Genomic DNA, 23,031 nt, shown 5'->3' with positions numbered 1-23,031 from the left:
ATAAGAATAGCTGGCGGTGAAATGATCAGGTGAAAAAAAAATATTACTTTGCCTCTCTACTGATAACACAGGCCTACAAAATTGAGGATCAGAAAAGTTTTTCCCAAACCTTATGGTGGTTCGATATGAATTTGGGGTGCTGATTCCAAAAATGGCATCCGTTTTGCCCTATCATGTCTAGTTTTAGAGTCACAGCATAGCCTCTTTAGTGAATGGTTCCAGCAGCTTCCTCATGAGGAAGCTGCTTGAACCATTCACTAAAGAGGCTATGCTGTGTCTCCAAAACTTCATGTGATAGGGCAAAATGGATGCCATTTTTTGAATCAGCACCCCAAATATACCCAGGAATTGCTGTAACGGAATGTGTGGAAGCAAAATGTGTGGAATGTGTGGAAGCAAAAGGAAGCAAAACGTGTGTTGGCCTGTGTAATTGCTTCAAAGATGCAAATTTCCTGCCATTCATTTTGAACTTCCCCAATGGATTCCATTCTGAACTGTTTACCAATATGGTTTACCAGCATCCTTTGTCTGAAAACAGGATTCAATGCAATCCAATGAATATTTACTCAGACATCAGTCCCACTGTGTTCAATCAGACTTACTTCCAGGAAAATGTGCATCGGATTGCAGCATAAGAGCAAAAAAACTATGGCCACTCAGTTCACTGCAGGATAAGAACATATAAACAGCCCCGCTGGATCAGGCCATAGGCCTATCTAGTCCAGATTCCTGTATCTCACAGTGGCCCACAGTTGCCCACAGTGGCGAAGAGCGCAATCCAAAGGCGCCCTTGGAATCCAAAGTCCCTTGTGCCGGCCTAACATCACAAAAGTGCCGTAAAGCACTTCTGTGTCTACATAAGGGGCGATAAGCTGGCACATGGATGTGTGCTGGCCTCCCCGCACTGATGCAGGACCCAGGGACTGGTGAGTTGTGTAGGATAAGCTTGGCCAGCACAGGGTCTGGGGAGGAGGGAGTGGGGAGGGTGGGGAGGTGGCAGGAGGAAGGCATTTTGGAGTGGGGTGGCTGGGTGGCAGGTGTTCCTGGGAGTAGGCGGCAGGGAGCAGGAGATGGAGACAGGATCTGGCGGTTAGGCCAGACCCTAGCCCCATTCCTGGGTGGGCTAGGGCAGTCCCGGGCTGCCTCAATTTGCACTGCCTCTTTAAGTGGTGCAGATCTGAGTAGCCCCATTGGGACTGCTGTGGCTCTCCTGGGGGTAAAGGGAAAAACCTCCCCTTGCTTTGGGCTGACCCACGAGTAGCCCAAAAATTGCGCTGGATACAGCATAGTCCGGCTGGCAAGCAGCTCCTCCCCTCCTCTTTGGAGCCATTCAGGGAGGGGGGAGCCAAATGGAGGTGTTTGCCTCCATTTTGCTCCCACCACCTGGAACAGCTCTGAAGGGCAGGGGCCCTTTGCACGCCGTGGTGAGGCTCCCTGCAAAACTTAGTGCTTTGCACTCCCTCTAGCTACGCCGCTGTTCGCAAGTCAACATATATGTAAACAATCACTGTTCTCTGGGTTTAGGAACGAGAGTTTGTTACATTTCATTTGCGGTGTACTCCCGTTTAATATGGCACGTTGCAGGCATCGTTTATACGGCTAAAGAAGAAACAGCCAAGAATTTTAACCTGTCGGTGCTTTCATACTTTTCAGAGTGAAAAATTACTCGAGGTCTGACAGGATTTTTAAAGGCCTCTGTTGTGACTTAAAATGGAAGGAATTCAGCAGGCTAAAATATGAAGAGGTGAACCCTCCAACTAGCAATGCCTCAGAGCATCACCACGTTCACAAATCAAAATTTTAAAGAGACGGTGAAATACACGTTTGGAAATGAGACACGCACGCTCAATGGTTTTTCTTGACTGGCTGAAGCAAATAAAGCCTTTTAAAGTTTCTAACTTGACAAAAATGACACAAAAATAACCCTCCTTTGAACTATGGTGGTGCAACTGGCTGAAAAGTACATGTGTACCCTTTGCAAAGACAGGTTGTGTCTTACACAGGTGCTATTCTGCTGGAAATGGTGTTTATTATTTAAAGCAGGGGTCTCCAAACCCCAGCCCGGGGGGCCAGGTATAGCCTACAGCAAGCCTCTATTCAGCTCACAGCCAGCTTCTTGTCCCCTGAGAGCCTCTGGCCCACTCAACTGAACACAACAGAGCTGTGCTGTGGTCACATCTGGAGGGACAGGGAGGCTGTGTGCAGCCTCAGGACTCCTTCCTAAGGCCTAAAAACATCACTTCTTGGTTTTCCTGAAAAACAAAGTAACTTTCTGTGTCCTCTGAAGGTCTTAGAAGGCTTTCTGAGGCTTGAGGAGGCCTCCCAGGCCCTCAGAACATGCTCCAGATGCTTCCTGTGATGTGCTGGTTCTGAGATATTTACTCCTGTTGGTCGTATAGCTGGAGGGGTCCCAGTACAGCCAGCCTGGTGGGGAGCCTCAGCGCGGCAGGCGAGTTACCCTTCCCTTCGGAGCCATTCCCAGCCGGGGGGGGGGGGACAGAGCCATATGGCTCCGTTTTGCCCCCCCCACTGGGAATGGCTCCGAAGGGAGGGGCCACTCGCCTGCCGCACTGAGGCTCCCCACCAGGCTGGCTGGTCCGCCCCCCTCCAGCTATGCCACCAACTCCTGTACATTTAAGTAAGCTGCTTATGGGATGGGGCAATGGCAGTCCATTTAAGTGTATGCTTTATTTCTGTGGTATGTGTTGGTGCTTGGAGAAAACCTGGAAATTTGAACCCATTCATTCATTTATTCATTCATCTAAGTTCCGTCTCTAATGTATTTATTTAAATTTTATATTTAGAATTTTTTTTTTTCTGGCCGTGAACACCCTTGAGGTGCAGATGTTTGTTGCAGCCCTTTTGAAAAGTCTGGAGACCCCTAATTTAAAGCAAACTTTGCGTGCTGGTCAAAGTAGGGCAATTTCTTTATTTGGATCAATCTAATGAGTTGATCGTAGGGCCGCACAGCCCATGCTGTATCCAGCGCCGAAATTGTGCAGGCTGGTCTCTTCAGGGAAAGGGAACATTTGTTCCTGCTCAATGGGGCTACTTGGACCTGGATGAGCTAAATTTGTGTAGCCCCATGTAGGAATTTCAGGCCCAGAAAGGGGGATAGGATATGGTGGAGGAGACTTCCACCATCCTTGTTCCCCTCCTAGGCCTGAATTGCCCCTTTCCTACCTTCCTCCATACCGAAAAGCCCCACTCTGCCTCCATTTCATCCTACCCCCATCCCTCTGCTGCTCAGTGCTGCATTTACCAGTGCTGGTAGCCTGGTTTTAGTGAGATAGTGAGAGCATTTATCGTACATTTGCAATGGCTAGGGATGGCGCAGTTATCGCTGTGCCAACACTGTGCCAGTGTCAGATTGGGCTGTCAGTCTGGTCTGTAGCATAAACTCAAAACTCACAGGATCCTTCAAGTTTAGCTTAAATTGGCTTTCAACCTAGTGAACCACCTTAAATTTATCTCCTTTTCTGAGAATATAAAGTCCACTTCACTGATACTGTTTTCCCTTCCTCATCTTTTCTTGGACCAAAAATGTGAATTTCAAGTTAGTACTGGAGCACATATTGAGTTCGGGCCCAGTCCTATCCAACTTCCCTATGTGGATGCAGCCATATCAATGAGGGGTACACTGCATTATATGGTGGGAAGCTTCCTCAAGATAAGGGAATCTTACCTTGGGACTGCACTTGCAGTTGCACTGGGCCTGGAAAGTTGGATAGGATTGGGCCCTGAGCCTCTGAAATGTGTAAGATAGTTTGCAGGTGCAAGACTTTTAATAGGACCTTGTGGATAATAAGTGCAGTTTGGGGCAATGTATATAAAATCATAAGATGCAAACGGGTAGATGAGCCTCGTCAGCCTGGGAAGGCAGCTCATCTAAGAGAAGGAAAACTCTGATCTCAAACCTCCACTGCCTTGTGGCTACATCCAGTTGTGGAAAAGGCTTCAGGAGTCAACCTCGAGGCAAAATCCGGAGCCGGAGTCCCTGAGGCAGTTTGTGGCTGTACACAGTCACGCTCTGGCAACTCCTGCGACGCCGCTGGAACCAACCGTATTGGCTTCTGCCTTTCCATTGGATCATTCCAGCGACGTGGAGAGGGGGAATTTGCTGCATGGGTAACAGCCTATTCTCCATACCTTCGTTACCCAGGCTTTGCGCACTGGAGAGGACACTCCAACTTCGCCATACGGCGTCGGCACAACACGGGAAGCAACAGTTACCGGTTATAAGTCTTCGCTCGATTGGCGTAGGGCGTGACGCCAGGGGCTGCTTCCGACGGTGGGAGAGATCATTGCATCTCATTGGGCAGCTACCGCCCGCCTTAAGCTGGGCAGTCCCCAGCCAGTAAGGTGTTGCCTTGCCACGGTCCGTTAACCTCACGGGGTGCGTGGGGTTTAGGGTGAAAACCGACAAGCGGATCGACAACTCTGCACCATGCAATAAAAAACTGAAAACTCCTGCCCTAAAGCTGGGCACCTGGAACGTAAGGACAATGAAGATGTTCCAAAACCACCTTTCAGAGCGCGATACCATAGTCTCTCGAGACTGAAGGTTGCCAACAACAAAGATGCAAAGTAGCGACTCTTTAAAAGTGGAATTGCCATTGACATGTCACCTAAAGCAGCATTTGTATTGAAGTGTCTTTAGGCAAACCAGCTAAAGAATTTTATGGAAATTCAGCAGAAATGCTAGTGAAATACTCAGTGAGCTGTCATCACACATCCATAGACTGCCCTAATACAATTTTTGCGGGGGGGGGGAAGCTTCTATACTTAACACCCTGTCATTTTGCTTTGGAATTGTGGAATCAGTTCTAATCAAAGACCCAAAAAAGGTTAACACTATGCAATCGGTTTCTTCTGCATCTGATATGGTTCGAGTTCCAAACACTTCGCTTGACAAAGAACAAAAGCTGAGGATATTCAAGTTTAATGTGTGATTTTCAGGGCAATGTGTTAGAATAGGTGTAGAGATGTCCCAAACCTCCACAAGAATCACACAACTTCAGAGGAAGGCAACCAACAGTTTCTTTATCAAGTTAATGACAACAATCTTTCCCTAAGCTGAGCCATCAACTCTCTCCATTCTACAATTTCCTCGAGAGCAGTTTCCAGAGACCTCTAAGAGGCTGATATCCTCTTTCACCAATATTGACTCTGACATCTTGTTCAACATTCATTCACCTTCTTTACCATGCAATGCTACCTGTTTTTATCAGAATATTGCCCATCCCCTACGGGTTGGAAAAGAGCTATTGACCTGGAGGCATTGATGGGAGACTGAAAAGCAGTACACTAATGACTCAATTGTACAGGGTTCTGCTCCTACTATAACTGGCATTCTATCAGCCAGGGCCCATGAGAGGGAGGTAAAGGGGGTAATTTGTACCTGGGTTCAGATTTAAAAAAGGGGGCCCAGGAGCCAAAAGAGGGGGCCAATAATTTCCTGTGACCTTATATTTCTGATCTCACCTGGATTTTCTGCCCATGTGGGACGCTGGGTGTGCAGCTGCTGCAGCTCCCAAAGCCATATTTGTTGGGCCCAGTAATGCATACATGACACTCCTTAACACAGCATCAAATCCGGGAGGAAACTGGCCTGCTACGGTAGCTCTTTGGCATAGCTCTTTAGATCCGCTTGCCATGAAGGAGTGTACAGGAGCTCAGGGACACAGCTGTGGGAGCACAGCTGCTGCAGAAGTAAGTTTTGGTACACAGAGGACACTTTCCATTCTTGTGCGAGTCTAAATAACAATGATGCTCATTTTGTGCAATGATTTCCTATATTTAAAAGATTTTAGAGAGACTTAAGGAGTGCGTTTGGTTTTCCATATTACTTTATCTAGCTGCTGATGCTACTCAGGCAGGTAGAGCTGGGCTCTGCATTGGGAAGCCCAGTAGACCTGGGCTCCAAAGACTCTTCTCGCTGTTGCCACCTTCCAAATACCTTGTTTCACAAACCCTCCCCTGCTCTGTTTTACCCCGCTCTACCCCTTTGGGAAGGGGCCCAAAAGAAAATGTGTACCCTCTGATAAAATTCCTCCCAGAGGCCCCTAAGCATCAGCAGTTGACTCTTTATGGCCATTGCAAAAAGCTATCTGGGATTGTGTAGAGCTGCATGTTTCCAGCCACAGATGGAATGAAGAAACCCATGTGCATGTTCCAGGGAGACTCATTGGCAGTCGAGGGATTTATGGAATGGTAAGGGAAAATATTGTAGCTGCTTGGTGTGGCTGTATGCCATGGCAGGGGAAAGGATAGAATTGGGCTGTTAGTGGCAAGCAAATCCATTTCATGAAGTCCTGAAAAGCCATGACAGCAGTGGGGGTCCAGGTGTTATTTGTCACCCTGAGCATATATGCACTTCATGTTTTAGCTAGATCGACAGTTTGTAAATTGTGGATTGGAAAGCCAAGATCTGAAATCCCGTCTGCCAGGTGTCCAGTTCTGATACAGCTCATCACTCTGGCTAAAGTTAAAAGGTCTCATACATGGGTGGGCACTTTATTTTTCACCCCTACAAATTCCCATTGCAAATTAAAGTGGAAGCGTTTCATGCACACTTTGTGCAGGAGTCAATGACTGGGAGCTTAACGCATAACCCCATAAAACGGGAGGACTGATTTTGCTCCATCGCTTTGCCGACTGGGCTGTAAAAAAGGTTCAAATCAGTGATGATTCCACCAAAGGCAACCTTAATACAAACAATTATCCTGCATATCCATCTCTGTCACTCTGCATGGCCTCTCCTTCTCTCCGTTGCCCACCAGACAGTAATGTCCTTAGATCAAATATTCTCTATAAATTGAGGGAACATTTAACTGATTTATGAGGCTTTTAGCTATTACCTACTTACCTATCCAATAAAAGTGGTTACATTATATGACACACACATGGTACTCCCATAGCTCTGAGCTTCACTTGTAAAGTGACACATGCATCAAACTGTAATGAGATTTCCTGAAGCAAATCTATCATCATAGGGCAAAAACAACAAGGCCTGCTACAGCAAATATTTTTCTGTTCTTTCATTAATTGTGGGGACTTTGTCACTATTCTTCAGATGGTTTTTCTGCATTACAGGAAAACTCATGTTCTAGTGGTGGTTGTTTCCTGAAGAGACAATTATTGCTAAAAACAGAAGACAAATTCAGAATCTGCTTAACAGTAATCCCTGCTGATGGTGGTGAGCTTTCTTTGCTGGTATTAGGACATTTTTTCCGAGTGCAATAAAATGCTCCCGCACAATAAACCTTACATATAATCAAGCTGTGGAGTCAAACCCTTTCTTAAAAGTTTGTGAACATGACAGTGACACACTGGCAGCCTGTTTCAAACATCTATTGACTGTGGTCAAATCTAATTGTCCTTTGTTGTTTTGCAGCAAAATTATTCTACTGATATCTATTTTATCTAGAAAAGAGAGTTCAAGCATCATTAACATGTATACAAGGGCTATTGTTTACTGTTGGGGTGGATAGCTGGAGCTTCAAGTCATGTGCATGCAGCTGGGGGCAGGGGTTCACCCCGTGTACCAGGCCAGACAGAGATGCACATGGCCGCAGTACAGCCACACATGTGCTTGGGAGCTTTAAAGGTATTCCAGCAAGACTATTTAGAACTCTGTAAAGCTGTGGTTCTCAAACATTTTAGCACCGGGGCCCACTTTTTAGAATGACAATCTGTCAGGACTCATTGGAAGTGATGTCATTAACCTGGGCGTAATGTCATGGCCAGAAGTGACATCATCAAGCAGGAAAATTTTTGACACCCCATACGACAAAATCAAGTCAATTAATTAAGTGAATTAAAAATTTACAGTAAGTACAGGTGAGACCTCGGTATCCACTGATTTGGTATCCACTGATTTGACTAACCACTGATCACCAAGATCAGTGATCAGTGGAAATGTATCATGACTGACACATGGATTTCAGTGGCACCTACAGCAGGATATTGGTTATGACGTCAACCTGCTCTCCAAGCACCAGCAAAGGACTGAAGAAGAAGAAGACTCCCTTTTTGGAGAAGATGGTGTCTACCATCTCATGTCAAGGCAATATGTATCCTACAGCAATTTAAAGTCAATACATAGAGGTGATATTTTATTTATTTATTTATTTATTTATTTATTTGGAAAGATTTATATCCCACCTTTCCCATGCAAATGCCAAGGCAGCTTACAAAGCTCCATAATAAATGTACAATTGATCTTGGAAGCTAAGCGGGGTCAGGCCTGGTTAGTACTTGGATGGGAGACCGCCTGGGAATACTGGGTGCTGTAGGCTTATACCATAGTCTTTCGAGACTGAAGGTTGCCAACCATCACAACAATAAGTTAAAAAAAATCAAACAAAGCATTAAAACAATATGCTAAAACAGTAAAACAAAACAAATCAGAGCAAAACTCAACACATATCATTGAGCCATGGGGGGGACGGGGACCGGATGGACAGCAGATTAGTCCACGGCAGTGGCATAGCTGGAGGGGGAGCAGAGCACTAAGTTATGCAGGGAGCCTCACCTCAGCAGTGTGCAAGGGGCTCTCCCCCTCAGAGCCATTCCAGGCAATGGGAGCAAAACGTATGTGAACGCACACCAGAAGGAGCAAGTTCAGCTATATTCAAAAGGAAAAGGTAGCAGTAAGCTTAAGGAATTGCTGGTTTGTTTCCTTATTCAAAACATTTATTTCCTGCTTTTCCTCTCCCAGTAATGGGGATGAGTCTGACCTTCCCTTTGCCATCACGCCTGAGGGGAGGGGAGCAGGGTGCAAATCCTGGAAGTTGGGGGTACAACCACCCAGAGGCCCTTTTGTACCAGTAGCATAGCTATAGGGAGGGTGCAGTAAATATTGCAGGAGCCACAATGCACTGTGTAAGTGGCCCATCTCATTTGCCATCAAATGGCTCCGACAGTGAGTGGGAAGGGTCACATACGTGGCATGTTCCGGCGTGTTCAACACTTACCACCGCCACCCCCATAGCTACACTACTTCTTAGTACTCTGGTTGATGGCTCTGCTTGCTTCTATAAAACATTAAAACAAAATTGTCCCTAAGCTGTCCTTAGAGAGGACAACCTCCCGCATTCCTCCTAATACTGAGATCAGGACAATGTGCTGGATACGAAACCATTGGTAATGCCAGGAACCACAAATCTCTCACAGCTCTCCAGCATCTTGAATTTTTTAACAGTCCGGCTTTCCTCTCTCTGCTTGTAAACCATCCCTTTCTCCCTGATCCAACCCTTACCCTTGCTTGGCAAGCACCAGAAAAACTAACCGAAGAGATCCCCCATCTCTGCTGATGCTGCCCTATGTATCCCCTTGTGGAAAGGCTCTTCCAAGACAGATCAATAAACAGATAAATCAAGCCAAGACATGCACAGACACATCAACAGTGGGATTTTTAGTCTAACTTATAACTTCTCCTGTCCACACAAACTAGCTGTTAATAGTCTTCGATTCTTCTTCTGCTACAAAATTATACATTAATTTTTAAATGATTGCTCCAGACAAATCGAAGGAGGAAAAAAAAATTGGCAGCACATCATCTCAAGCTTTTATTTTTTAAAATTGTTTTCCTCGTCACCAAGCAGGGTTGGTTTGTATTTTAATAAAGCGATAACTCAAATTAACAAGGGTCGCATTAAACTAAATTGCGCTTTGAGGAAGGATGTGAGCTGACAAATATTGGCCGCAAGTATGGTGTGTGTGTTATTGTTTTTTTTTGAACTCACCTTTACAAAGTGACCATATGTTCTGTCTATGCTTCTTGGCAACTAGGAGAGTTACAGGCAGATACGCCCCCTTGCCGAGCCTCTCTTTTCAGCGTCGTCGCGCTTCTGTCTTAAGGCATCGTTTACCGAACAGCTGTAATGGTGTTATTAAAAGCACTACGAGTATTTTAAAACAAAATAGCCGGCATATGCGCCTACTGTCGAGGCAGGCGAGTCTCTCTAAATGTCATGTAGAGTGCGGCAATGGCCTGAAAAAAAACACAAAGCTGCTTTCTCCGACAAATGTGACTCAATTCAACTCACAATCTGTCCACATTGAGAAACTCACGCTTTGCATGCACTGTCCCAATGAATAGCAATTCCATTTCCAGCAGGTAGGTAAGTGGAGAACCAGGCCTGTTGTCTCGCTTCTATATGAGTCAGGCATAACCCTTCAGAATGGGAGCCTGTTTGCATGGTCACATGCCTTCCTCTTCTCTCCCTTTTCACTGACCACATGTGCTCCTTCTGTCCTGGGCTACATGGCTTGGATTGCGCTCTGAGGGGTGAGGAAGAAGGGGGCACTTGATAGGACTGGCTGCTGAGAAGCTACCAAGAGCCCTATCTTGGGTCTTTCTTGAGCAAAGGATGTAGGAATCTGGCACAGAAAACCCAAGAAAAGGGTTCACGCCACCCTGTGAGAACAGCCCTATAACATGGTACACATTAGTATTATGAAGCATCTTTTTCAAGGCAGAGGAGAAGGGACCCAGGTGTGCAGAAAAATGGAAGGTGCAACACAAAGCTTTTAGCAGATGGTCTTCCACATGGCCAGGGAGGTCAATGGACAAGGGCAATGCTTAAAGGAAAGAGAGGTTGAGTCCATATTTGTGTAGTTTGGCCAGGCCTGGCTGGTAATCATGCACCACCCAAGCAAGTTCCAAAGTGCTGCCTTTCTCCTACCTTCCTTTCCCCCCACATTTAAAAACTCATGAGTATGTAAAGAGGGAGCCATCCACCACTTCCTTTCAGCTTTGGGTCCCCTGGGCATAGCCTTCTTGCTTGCCCAGCTTCCAGTGTGCTCTGCTCTTTGGGGTCATTTCAAACAGGCCCTGGGTGAAGCAAGGAGACTGCACCCAGGGCGACCAAAGCTGGAGGAAAGGGGAAGGGTAGGGCGATCTGCCTCTCCATCTCACAGCCCACATGATTGCTTTCTTAAATAGTCGAGGGGTGGGGAGATGGGATGACAGAGACAGCCATGGCAGAGGGACTGGAGGAATAAGGGGGCCACTGCTGCTGACATCCTCTCTCCACTTGTTTTGAGGAATCAGAGCGCAGACTGGAGTGTGTCTGTCAGCATTGGGTCAAATGGAGCAGCCGGAAGACACAAGGGTGCAGGACCCCCCTCTACTGGGTGCAAGGCCCCCCTCCAGTGCTTCTGTGGGCAAAAGGTGTGGTCTGATGAGACAGAATGCCAGGCTAATAAGCTGCTGTTACCTGTTATGGCAGAGCGGAGTCAATACTAGTGTACGAGCCACCCCAATGAGAGTGCGGGGAGTGTGTGAGAGAAGGCAAAGGATGGAGAACAGCCTTGAGGACCTGTCTGGACTTGATATATGATAGACTGCAGAAGCTTGATGACACACAGCCAGAAGAGAGAATCACACCATGGAGGGGACATCTTGTGAACTGAGGGTTCTGGGAGTCTTTTCTACAGAACAGATTGTAAAAACCCCATTGAAAAATGGTGGTGTAGATTAGCCTGCCTATGTAAACCACTGTGAATGCTATGTAAAAACAGAGAAAAGCAGTATAGAAATACCTGTGTATGTACGTTTGCTCCTCCAATGGGGCATTCAGTTTTTCATCAGTGGACCGGCCCTAAGTTGACCATGAGGCAAGACCCTCCCTCTCTGCCTCAGTTCACAAGCTGCAATACAGTGACAATACCACAAACATTAATGTACAGCATTGTTGTAAAAATGCCATCAACCGATACACGTGAAGTGCTTTCACTCAATAGTGCTGTGCAAGTGATCCTAAATGCTGGTGTGATTACGTTCTGGCTGTACAAGGGGGGGGGTCTGGGATCAGCCCTTTCGCTCCGAGGAATCAGATTGCTTGGTAAATGCTTTAACAGCAGCATAGCTGGGGGGAAATGGTAAGTACTGCTGCAGCCTCAATGCGCTGTCTATGTAGCCCCTCCCACTCACTGTTGGAGCAATTCCGGGCAGCGATAGCAACATGGAGGAGATGTTGTTTGTTCGGGGAGTGCCTCTGCATTGCCATCACTGCCCAGAATGACTCTGGCAGTGAGTAGCTCTGGCGGTGGCTCTGGCATCGGGCCTAAATGCCTTTAAAAGGAGATTGGACAAATTTCTGGAGGAAAAATCCATCACAGGTTACAAGCCATGATGTGTATGTGCAACCCCCTGATTTTAGAAATGGGCTATGTCAGATGCAAGAGAGGGCACCAGGATGCAGGTCTCTTGTTATCTGGTGTGCTCTCTGGGGCATTTGGTGGGCCGCTGTGAGATACAGAAAGCTGTACTAGATGGGCCTTTGACCTGATCCAGCGGGGCTGTTCTTGTTCTTATGAGTGGGAGGGGCCGTTCACACTGTGTGATGCAGTGCCTGCAGTAATTACCATTTTGCACCCCCCCCCCTCCACTACACTACTGTGATTGAAGCAAAGTGTTCAAAGAATCTACTGGCTCCTGTTTCACTGTCTTCATACTGGTTGTTATTTGGTTCAAAAATAGTAACAGATGGAAGAATGCATAAAATAGAGATTTTTTAAAAAAGCTCTAAATGTTTGAAGACTCTGTAACCCAATGGAGAGTTTTTGCCCTTTAATAATTCTCAGATTTCAGTGTAATGGTGTTTATTTTTTCCCCCTTCATATATGTCAAGTTCATTAGATCTCCTCCCATGTATAAATCTGGTCCATCAAACCACAATTTGCAGTGTCAGCTCCTGTGAGTGAAATCTATTGCAGCTACAGAGCTGTCCCGCTTTTGCCTTTATAGCAACTCTGTGACCACAGTAACCATCATCACTTCAAAAAAGGCAGATCCATTACATTTCCTCGGTTCCTGCAGCCCCACATTAAGCTAATATTATCTATTTCCCAAGTGAAAAAACCCCTTCCAGTCCTATCAATTATTAATTCCTTGCTTGCAGCTAATGTTTTGTTTGAATTATTTAAATGCATCTTCATTTATCAATAAACATAAAATGTTAAACAAAGAATACTGATGAAGGGCATTATTTAAGCCATAACATTTTATGAGATTATTTCAAGCGCCTTTTCTGATTTATTAACACAATAGGCTTTATAATTATTCTTCCATTTCTAAAAACACAATAATAGCAAACAAAAAGGCTGTGTTTCTGGGTATCACCAAAAGATCTGGAAGTTTACTGAGTGCTTTCGGGAATGCTACATCCTTCCCTGGTTTCTTAAAGGGAATATAAAATATAATATACAGCAAACTCTCAATCCATTTCCTGAGAAAATTCAAGGCATGGTTGAGATACGAAATGCTTCTGATTTATGATAGCAAACCAGCTGCAGATTTTGACTGCAGTTTTTCAAGATTAAAATTCTTTTTTTTAAAACTAAATGGTCTGCCTGTACAGTTAAGCAAATTATTAACTGTGATTGTTATTCCTTGTTGTTATTTATTGTCTGGGATTTTCTGCCACGGCTGTGCAAGAGAATATAATTAATCTATTAAATGGCTTAAAAAGTGAAAAGAGCAATGGTCTTAGTTTTCATGGCACATGGACTATAAGAATATTTGCTTTTTCAGTTCCAGCCCGTTGTCTGATTGTTCTTGGAAATAGCGGGCTTTGGAAACAAATTTGGCCCGAGTCCAACTGTGTAAGAGCATGGCCACAAGCCTGTCAAATAGACAGCAAATTGCTCCAATCAGATACTTGGGAATGGGAGCAGGGTGGGAGAGAAAGAAATCCAGCCCCACTGTTTCCCCACCTAAATTACTGATAGACTGAATTACTGATTTACTGATAGGTTGAATTTAGTCTATCAGCCAAAGGGGGGAAGCATGGTAAGGACTGCAGGTGCCAGAATGCACTGTGTAAGTGGCCCTCTCCCACTCACCACTGGACCATTTGAGGCAGCAACAACAACAATGTGCAAGCACACCTGCGCATTGCTGTTGCTGCCCCGTGGCTCCATCGGTGAATGGGAGGGGCTGCTTACATGGTGCATTGTGGTACCTGCAGTACTTACCATGCGACCCCTTTAGGCTATGCTACTGCTGATAGATACAACAACGTTTATTTGACAGGGTCGTACATGTCTGCCTGCACAACCCTCATTTAGCTCAGCATCTGTGATGAATGGAAACCTGCTTCAGTGTCCTTATGGCCCCTAGTAGAACCAGGACATGTTTCTATATCAGCCTTTTTCAACCTTTTTCGTCTCACAGCACACTGACAAGGTGCTAACATTTGTCAATGCACACCACCAGTTTTTTTTATAATTGACAAGGCACACCATGCTGCCAGTAGAAGGCTCTGATCCCCCAATGACCCTACTAAGAAACAAACCTCCCCGCAAATCCTGTGGCACTCCTGCTGGCCATTCACGGCACAGTGGCCATGGCACACTGGTTGAAAACCACTGTTCTGTATCATCAACATGAGGCCCAGCTCTCACTGAGATGGTAAACCTCAGTCTTGACTGGACTACTGGTCAAGTTCACATGATACTCCCCTACACAAGAAAATAACACAGAATTTTCTTACATAGAAAATTCTTGTGTCAAGGAGGTTAGGCTACAACCCTTCACATTTTCTATGTGTCAAGAATTTTTGTACGGAGGAACAGCCAGTCATGTCAGTCCCCATCTACTCTCTGAAGTGGATCTGCTCAGTGTTTACCCATTCATAAGAACATAAGAACAGCCCCACTGGATCAGGCCATAGGCCCATCTAGTCCAGCTTCCTGTATCTCACAGCGGCCCACCAAATGCCCCAGGGACACCAGATAAGAAGAGACCTCATCCTGGTGCCCTCCCTTGCATCTGGTGCCCTCCCTTGCATCAGCGATAACAAGGCTTTTCTCAGAGAGTGAGAGTACAAAGAAAAGGATGGATTTACAGAGTTAAGTTGCAAGTGTTGTTGTGCTGCTTTATTTTAATGTGTTCCTATTTAGATTGCTGTTTGAACTGGGAAGAACAGCCTGGTTTGAAATGGCAATAAGATCACTGAACCCTTTGAGATGTGCTTCAGTCCAGGAAGCTGATGTGCTGAGAATATTCCTGATAGTAGATCTCTCTTCATTCTCATCCAGCACACATCCAATATATCTATTTATTTAAAAAGATTTGTACTCGGTCTTTCCCTAGTGGCATTCAGGGTGGCCAATAATATCAGTAATGCACATATAAAAATGCAACAATAATGAATATATAAAGATTTAAAATATAATGTAAAAAAAATCCAATAAAATAAAACCAGCAGATGGCAGAAAATTTAAATGCAGCACATAAATTTAAAAAAAAATCAACAGTGACATAAGAGCAATAGAAGGGACATTAAAAGTCAAAAAGTCAGTATTAAAACAAACACTAAAAATAGTATTAAGAATAAGGTATTCTATAACAGCCTCCCAACCCACGCACCTTCAACAATAAAATGCCACTATGAATAAAAAGGCCTTTTACCCCCATAGTAATAACTCAAAAGAGGATACAGTTCTTAAATCATCAGGGAAGAAGTTCTACAGTTGTGGTGCCACTGCAGAGAAGGCCCTGTTTCTTGCAGCTGCTCCTTAACCTTTGATAGAGGTAGGACTTGTAGGAGGGCCCTCTCAGGTGATCTTGGGGAAGGCTGGAATGTATAGATGGAGGGGGCCCCTTAGCTACCCTATTCCCAAGCCATATAGGGCTTTAAAGTTTAGAAGCTGTAATTTGAATTTTGACCGGAAACCAATCAGTAGTCTGTCAGTGCAGCTGCTGGAGCAGTGATCCAATAGAGTTGAGACTCCAAGCCCCAGTGTCACATCAAAAGTGGGACAGTAATCTAGCTGATGTCACCAAGACAAGGACCACCATGGCCAGGGTATGCTGTAGCTGATGCACCACCAAAAGCTGGGCAGAATTTGTATCCCACTTTTTCCCATCATGGACAGCAATCCAGTATACACTGGAAACCCACTCAGTCTCCCACTGGGTCATGACTGGCTTAGCTTCAGCAAAGCTTGTACCATATGCCTTCAACCCACACCCCTGAGGGTGTTTATGTAGTACAAGTGGTATGAGATGGACCACACATTCCAGAACCCTTGTGTGTGTCTTGAGACAATGTGTGGGGCTCTGAATCAGGGTATGGCAGGGAACATATGTCCTTCAATTCTCTACAGTTTCTGCCAGCAACACCAGCACACCTCTACACAGTTGTGACATTCCCTTGATCCTGCTGTTGGCACACACTATCATCATCTCCAGCACAATTCTCAGGATCAGTCCATGGGTTAGAACAGGGGGTGTCCAAAGTTTTTGGCAGGAGGGCCACATCATCTCCCTGACACTGCGTCAGGGGCCAGGGAAAGAAAGAATTAATTTACATTTAAAATTTGAATAAATTTACATAAGTTTACATAAATGAATATATTAAAGATGAACTTATATGAATGAATGAAGGTCTTGCACAAAGCAAGGCTGGCCTTTCCTTTGCTGCCACTACTGCATCACAGACATGAAACAGCAAGCAGTGGAGGAAGCCCTCATTCCACAGCTCATGCAAAGAGGTCAAACAGTTACCTTCACGCTGAGAGCAGTTGTGTTGGGCCAGTGTGGGTTGCAACAAATCTCCGGAGGGCCAGAGGCTCACTGGAGACTGGGGGATCCCTGAGGGCCGCATTGAGAGGCCTTGAGGGCCGCATATGGCCCCAGGGCTGGGGTTTGGGCACCCCTGGGTTAGAACATAAGAACATAAGAACAGCCCCACTGGATCAGGCCATAGGCCCATCTAGTCCAGTTTCCCATTCCTCTCTCATACTGCATAATAATACAGTTTATTAATGTAATGTTGGGTGGATCACTACTGAGGATAAGAGACAGCATTTTAAGGATGCATTTGCAAAAATATTTTAATTACAGGCAATCCCCTATATCCGTGCATCCAGTATCCACAGTTTCAATTATCTGTGGTTCAAAAATTCCCCCCCCGTCATGTCCCACATTGCACAAATCACTCATCTACGTACTTGTGATTATAACCTTCCTATGCCTGTTCCTGGGACTTGTTGGTTCTTTGCTAACTGTAAAATGGAAGCAGGATACAGGAAACACAGGAAGTAAGACAGAGGGCTGAAAATAGCAGAACACTAAGCTCTTTTAACTATATTCTGTCTGCATTTAGGGCCCTATCCAATCCAACTTTCCAGCACTGATGCAGACATCCCATCAGGGCATGCCCTGCATCCTGTGGTGATGGGTCACAGAGGCCTCCACAAAATAAGGGAAAACATATATATCCCTATGGTCTCTCAAAGTCACATCATGAGCTTTTCAGCCCTTTGCCTCACTTCCTGTGAGTGTTTCGTGCTTCCTCTTTTGTAGGGTTCCCTCTTATCCATGATTTCCATGTCTGCAGATGGGGGAGTGTATCCCCCGCAGATAGAGGGGGATATCTGTATTTGCATTTGTTTCAAGAACTGAATATTATTTTTTTAAAAATGTTTTGTTATATAGTGGGTCCATGTGAATAAAGGAAGGCATAGTGATAACAGCTCAATACGTTTATTCCATCTTCAGAACAGAACCTGGCAATGAATCTGAATCAAGGCAAACACCCCTGGCTGTTTATAGCCTTTAGCTCCGCCCAGACTTCCCATGATTGGTGCAGTTGAAACATTAACTAGAGGGCCAATTGGATGGTAGGATTTTGATCCCTCATCCGATTGGCCAGCAGTAAGTCTAAGCCAATCAGTTATGCAGGATTTCGATCCTGCATAACTTGCATACATAACACCCCTCCCCACCAAAGTACAGTTCAAAGTTAACAAACATAGTCCTCAGAGTGGCGGAGCTGTACCCACATTCGCGAGGTGCAGCAAGGCTTTGGTATCGGGACCTCTGGTTCCTTAGTCTGCTCTGGGGTTGGCACATCTATGGCAGAGGGACTCCCCAGAGGTGCACTGACACCAGGAGGCTCAGATAAGTCCAGGGAGGTCTCCGGTTCCCACGGTAACACATCAGGAGTGATGGCCTCACTGGTCTGTGGCAAGACCTGATGCTGGTTACCAGGGACTGGAATCGGTGTGGCGGGTGCTGAGTCAGCCAGGCGGTGGTGCATCTGATCCACATGACTATGGAGAGTCCAGCCGTCCGGGATGGCAACCTCGTATGAGACAGGACTGGTGACTCTAATTACGGTTGCTGGGATCCATGCTGGGTCATTTGCATAGTTCCGGACATAGACTGGGTCACTCAGGCTGAACCCACGAATGGCCTCTTGTATCTTGGAAGTCGGTGGTCTTTCCGAAGTTCTGTCTGGCGCAGGATGAATGCCAGCATCAACGTCTAATTTGCTCATACTCTGGACCCCAGTTATCTGGATGCCAAGAGGATCAAACCACGCAAGGCCGAGGAGACTGGTGCAATGGTCCTCAACAACCACCAGATCCAGGAGCCCATCAAAGTGTTTATAACGAACCTGAAGCTTACCCACACCCTGAACGGGGATGCGGTTGCCCTGAAAATCTGTAAGCAAAAGTCCAATCGGCTCAAGGTTGGGGCCCTTTCTAGGGCAAAGGCGTTGAAAAGTCTCTGTAGAAATTATAGAGAGCACTGATCCAGAGTCCACTTCCATTACGCAGGGAGACCTTTGAATTTCTACAGTCACATGTACCTTTTCCTTGGTTGGCAAACGGACGCTCTGGATGGGGTGTACTGAAGTAGTGTAGATCTCTTCCTGGCTGACAGACCCCTGAAGAACTTTCTGGCTCCGAGCCTGAGAAGGCTTACTACAACTAACACGGGCAATATGGCTCCTCTTTCCACAGGCCCGACAAGTCACATCGCGGAACTGGCAACTCCGACGTTCATGCGGTTCCCCACAGCAGGTGCAAGGGCCCAGGCTGGAGACCTTGGAGGCTTGCCGGGCCCCAGGTCTAGGTGCTTGTGGTTCCTGGCAATCATTGCATCTTGACATACCTCGATTAATTTGTAGCACCTCCCCTTCTTCCAAACGGTCTGAGGCCGTGTCCTCATGGTGGACTGCCTCGGCTTTCTGAGTTGTGGCTGGGCTGCGAGAGGCACGAATCTCCCTTGCTGCTTCTTCTGCTTTTTCAAACGCCAGTGCCTCCTTGACAGCCTCTTGAAAGGTCAGCTCTTCCTTCGCAACGAGCTTCCTCTGAATCCTTTCGTCCCGGAGGCCACATGCGAACTGGACGAGAAGCATTTCTTGCAGGTCTCGGAATTCACATCTTCGTGCAAGATGACGAAGCACAGGCACGTAAGCTGGAACAGACTCACTGGCAGCCTGATCTCGCTTGTAGAAGGCATGGCGGCGTGCAATATGGGACGGCTGAGGCAAGAAGTGATTCTTCAGAAGGGCCACAATGTTCTTATAACTGGTAGCCCTTAATTCTGCTGGTGCCATGAGATTCTGGGCGATTTCAAAAGTGGCAGAGCCACAGATGCTGAGCAAGGTGGCCCGCTTGAGGGCGTCATCTTTGACTGCGTTGGCTTCAAGGAAGAACTCAAAACGTTCTGCATAAGTGTCCCATAGCTCTGGGGACGCTGGATCAAATTCCTTGATGTGACCTCAGGTGGTCATCGTGGCAGCTCAGCAGGCTTATGGAAGCAGGTCCTTCTTTCTTTGTCTGGGGCAACAATTCCCCGGTGATGAATCAGCTCTAAGCAAATCAGCTCTTGATTCTAGCGTTGTTAAACATGGAGGAATCAAATCCCATCCTCGTCACCAGTCTTATATAGTGGGTCCATGCGAATAAAGGAAGGCATAGTGATAACAGCTCAATATGTTTATTCCATCTTCAGAACAGAATCTGGCAATGAATCAAGGCAAACACCCCTGGCTTTTAACAGCCCTTAGCTCCGTCCAGACTTCCCATGATTGGTGCAGTTGAAACATTAACTAGAGGGCCAATTGGATGGTAGGATTTTGATCCCTCATCCGATTGGCCAGCAATAAGTCTAAGCCAATCAGTTATGCAGGATTTCGATCCTGCATAACTTCCATACATAACAGATTGAGGTCTATATCCAAAGACATGTACTTGAACTGGAACTCAAGAGCATATTCAGCCCGCTGCAGCCTTTCAAGCAACTTAACACTCATGGTGAGAAACGGTGGCATTGCTGGAGGGGGGCAGAGCACTCAGTCTGGCAGGGAGGTGGGCAGGCGGCCCCTCCCTTCGGAGCCATTCCCAGCAGGGGGGAGAGGAATGGAGCCATACGGTGAGCTATGAGTTCCAACTATGCCACCAGTGAGAAAAGGAGCCTAGCCACCATGGAGAGGAACATGAGCTTGCAATTTGATTCCTTGCAATCAAAGCCACCGGCCACACCGAAGGAGCTTTTAGTCCAGCTTCTGCTTTCAGAAGTCATCTGGGTGTAGCCCCCCGGGCGACCAGTCTGAGGATGCTGAGTGGTCTGAGTGTGTGCTGGACTCTCCAGACTACGGGAGACAATAAGAAGGCAACATCACACTTATAATGCCATTCCCAGAAGTGCTAATACACCATATCAATAATTCCTGGAACTGTGCGGTGCTGTAGACAAAGCTGATTGGCTGTTTCTGTGGGGCCATAACTCATGAAAATCGCCGAGCTGCAGTTTAGCATACCCACAAGCGTAGGGGCTGGGAAGGAAATGGACTCCCTTCATCTTGCCGCCCAGCAACGAGTAGGTAGATTCATGTCTAGTCCCATTTAAAAAGCTTTCAGCGTTATTTATCAATTTAGCCACTCTTTAAAACAATGGTACATTAGTTAATTCTGATATTACAGTGAAATTCCAATGGAAGAACGTATTACAGCCACATTAAGATCACATTAGCTCATCGTGATTAACGTTATTGCAATGAATGAATTAATAATGATTTGCCTCTTCAAGGTTTTTTTTTTTTATTTTTCTCCCTACCTTGACATGAAGAGGATCCATGGCATTGATTATCACAAATATAATGGATTGATTCATCATTTATGGGAAACGAGGATACTCTTCCCATAAAGATTGTTCTTTCGTCCCCCTCTTTTCTGTAGATGTATTATCTTTGGCAGGAACTCGAAACCGTCTATAGATCATTCGCAGAAGTCAATTATTAGTATCCAACACCAGGGCAGGAATATTAGGCTTCTGCTGGGAACGAATACACAAATGAATGAAACCCAGACAAATCGTTGGTCACATCTGAGTTGGATAAGGAAGGCAGCTTGAAAACCAGGCCACCCAGGCTCTTTTCCAATCCTCATCCTTTGGACTACACTCTATTAATACCAGCTGGAGCATTTATGAGTTGGGGTAGCGAGGCAATGGACGGGGTGTGCAGTTTTCAACCATTTCTGAGTTCCAACCAGCTCGGACCACCTACGCTAGAGCTATTTCTGGGATGCACACAAAAGTGGAGAGCAGTAGTGTAGTCAGAGTGGGGGGGCAGTGCAGTACATACTGCAGGCGCTGCACGCACCGTGTAAACAGCCCCTCCCACTCGCTGTCAGAGCCACTGGGGGCATCGACAGCAATGCTCTGATCTGTCGCTGCCCCAACTGACTCAGGCAGAGATTGGGAGGGGGCACTTACACTGTGCATTGCAGCACCTGCAATACTTGCCGCGCCACCCACCTTCTGGCTACACTACTGGTGGAGGGAGTATTTGCAAGAAGGAACTAAGTCACGGTGGAGAGGGGCACCTGGCCATTGCAAAAAACCACTAGACAGCAATGGGTTCAGGCTGGCTTCTGCAACACTGGAAGAAAAAGAGGGCACCCGTCTCTTTCTCTTTCCCAGCAGAGCTGCAAGTGGAGACTTCTTGCAGAGACTTGTGAGCCAAATGAGCTTCTAAGGAAGCTAAGTGGAACTGAAGCATCATGGAGAAAGAGATTGGGCATCTAATGGTTGTTGACAGAGCCTTATCTGTAGACTCTGCCCCATTTAGCATTTAGTTGAAGGAGCCACGGGGCTGCAGCACTAGACAATGCCTGATTTAAATCACACCCCCATAGCTACTGTCTGGTCTACTCCCACCATACCATGCAGTGCACGCTCTGTTGGCTGTGCTGTGTCCTATGGGCTGGTGGGGATTGGGCCCTGAGCTCCTGAGTGCAACATTGTCTACTGCATGACCACATCTTTAGCATACGTGTGGTGTTCATGATTTTCACCAGCTGCAGCATAAGAGAGAATTCCATTTCAGTACGACCCTATGCTGGGGTAGCCCCAGCTCTTACCAGGTGACGGCGGCCACATGACCAAGGAACACGGTGAGATCTGGTGATGTGACCACACCCATGTGCCATGGCTACAAGCTGGGCCATGTTCACTGATCGGTTTAAAGCATCCCACCTGCCATCCTAATTCAGTGCTTAAGGGTCCAATCCTATAGTCACCCTGCCCTGCCAGAACTCACATTCTAGCACTGTAGGGTGAAAGCCAGGCCTCTGCTGCACACGGGCTGCTGCAACAAACTGGCAGAGGTACAACATGTGCAGTGGCAGCCCCAAAAGCCTGTATTTGCCAGTAGGTTGGGGGCAAAGTTGTGTTGTGGGTGGGGAGGGGGAGAGGAAGGATTTTGGGGGTGAATTGGGAAAGGGGGGGAGATGGGGAGTTAAAAGGAGGGGATGGGTCCCATCAGCACAGGGTGCGACAGATCCTATCCCCTCTTTCTCAGTCCACCCTGTCCCTTTCCTCTCCTCAGATGTATGCCAGAAAAATAGCTGGCATAGGTCTGAGACAATCTCCTTGGATTTCAGGCAGCCTACTAGGGTGTAACTAAAATATATATATTTACTTACCTCCTGCAGGATGTTCAGTCACTCTCCCCCACTGAATGCAGCATGACCTCTATCAGCACCGCTTCATCAGTGCCATGGTAGGGGTTACGACTGGGCAGTTAGCCTCTTGCTCTCAGCTAGACAAAGCGCACAGAGCTGGGTGCAGGACTTGCAGCAAGAGCGCAGTGCCAAAGTGCTTTTGAACCATTTCCCGGGGCCAAGAAAGAAAACCAAGTGGCAAAATCAATTGGAATAATCAAAACTTCCCAGGCTTAGCTCTTAATTAGGCAGCGCTTTAGTTACGTCTCTGTT

This window comes from Tiliqua scincoides, chromosome 1 (genome assembly GCF_035046505.1).
Source record: "Tiliqua scincoides isolate rTilSci1 chromosome 1, rTilSci1.hap2, whole genome shotgun sequence".
In the NCBI taxonomy this organism is placed as follows: Eukaryota; Metazoa; Chordata; class Lepidosauria; order Squamata; family Scincidae; genus Tiliqua; species Tiliqua scincoides.
The sequence above is the reverse complement of the archived record's forward strand: the minus strand, read 5'-3'. Positions refer to the sequence as shown.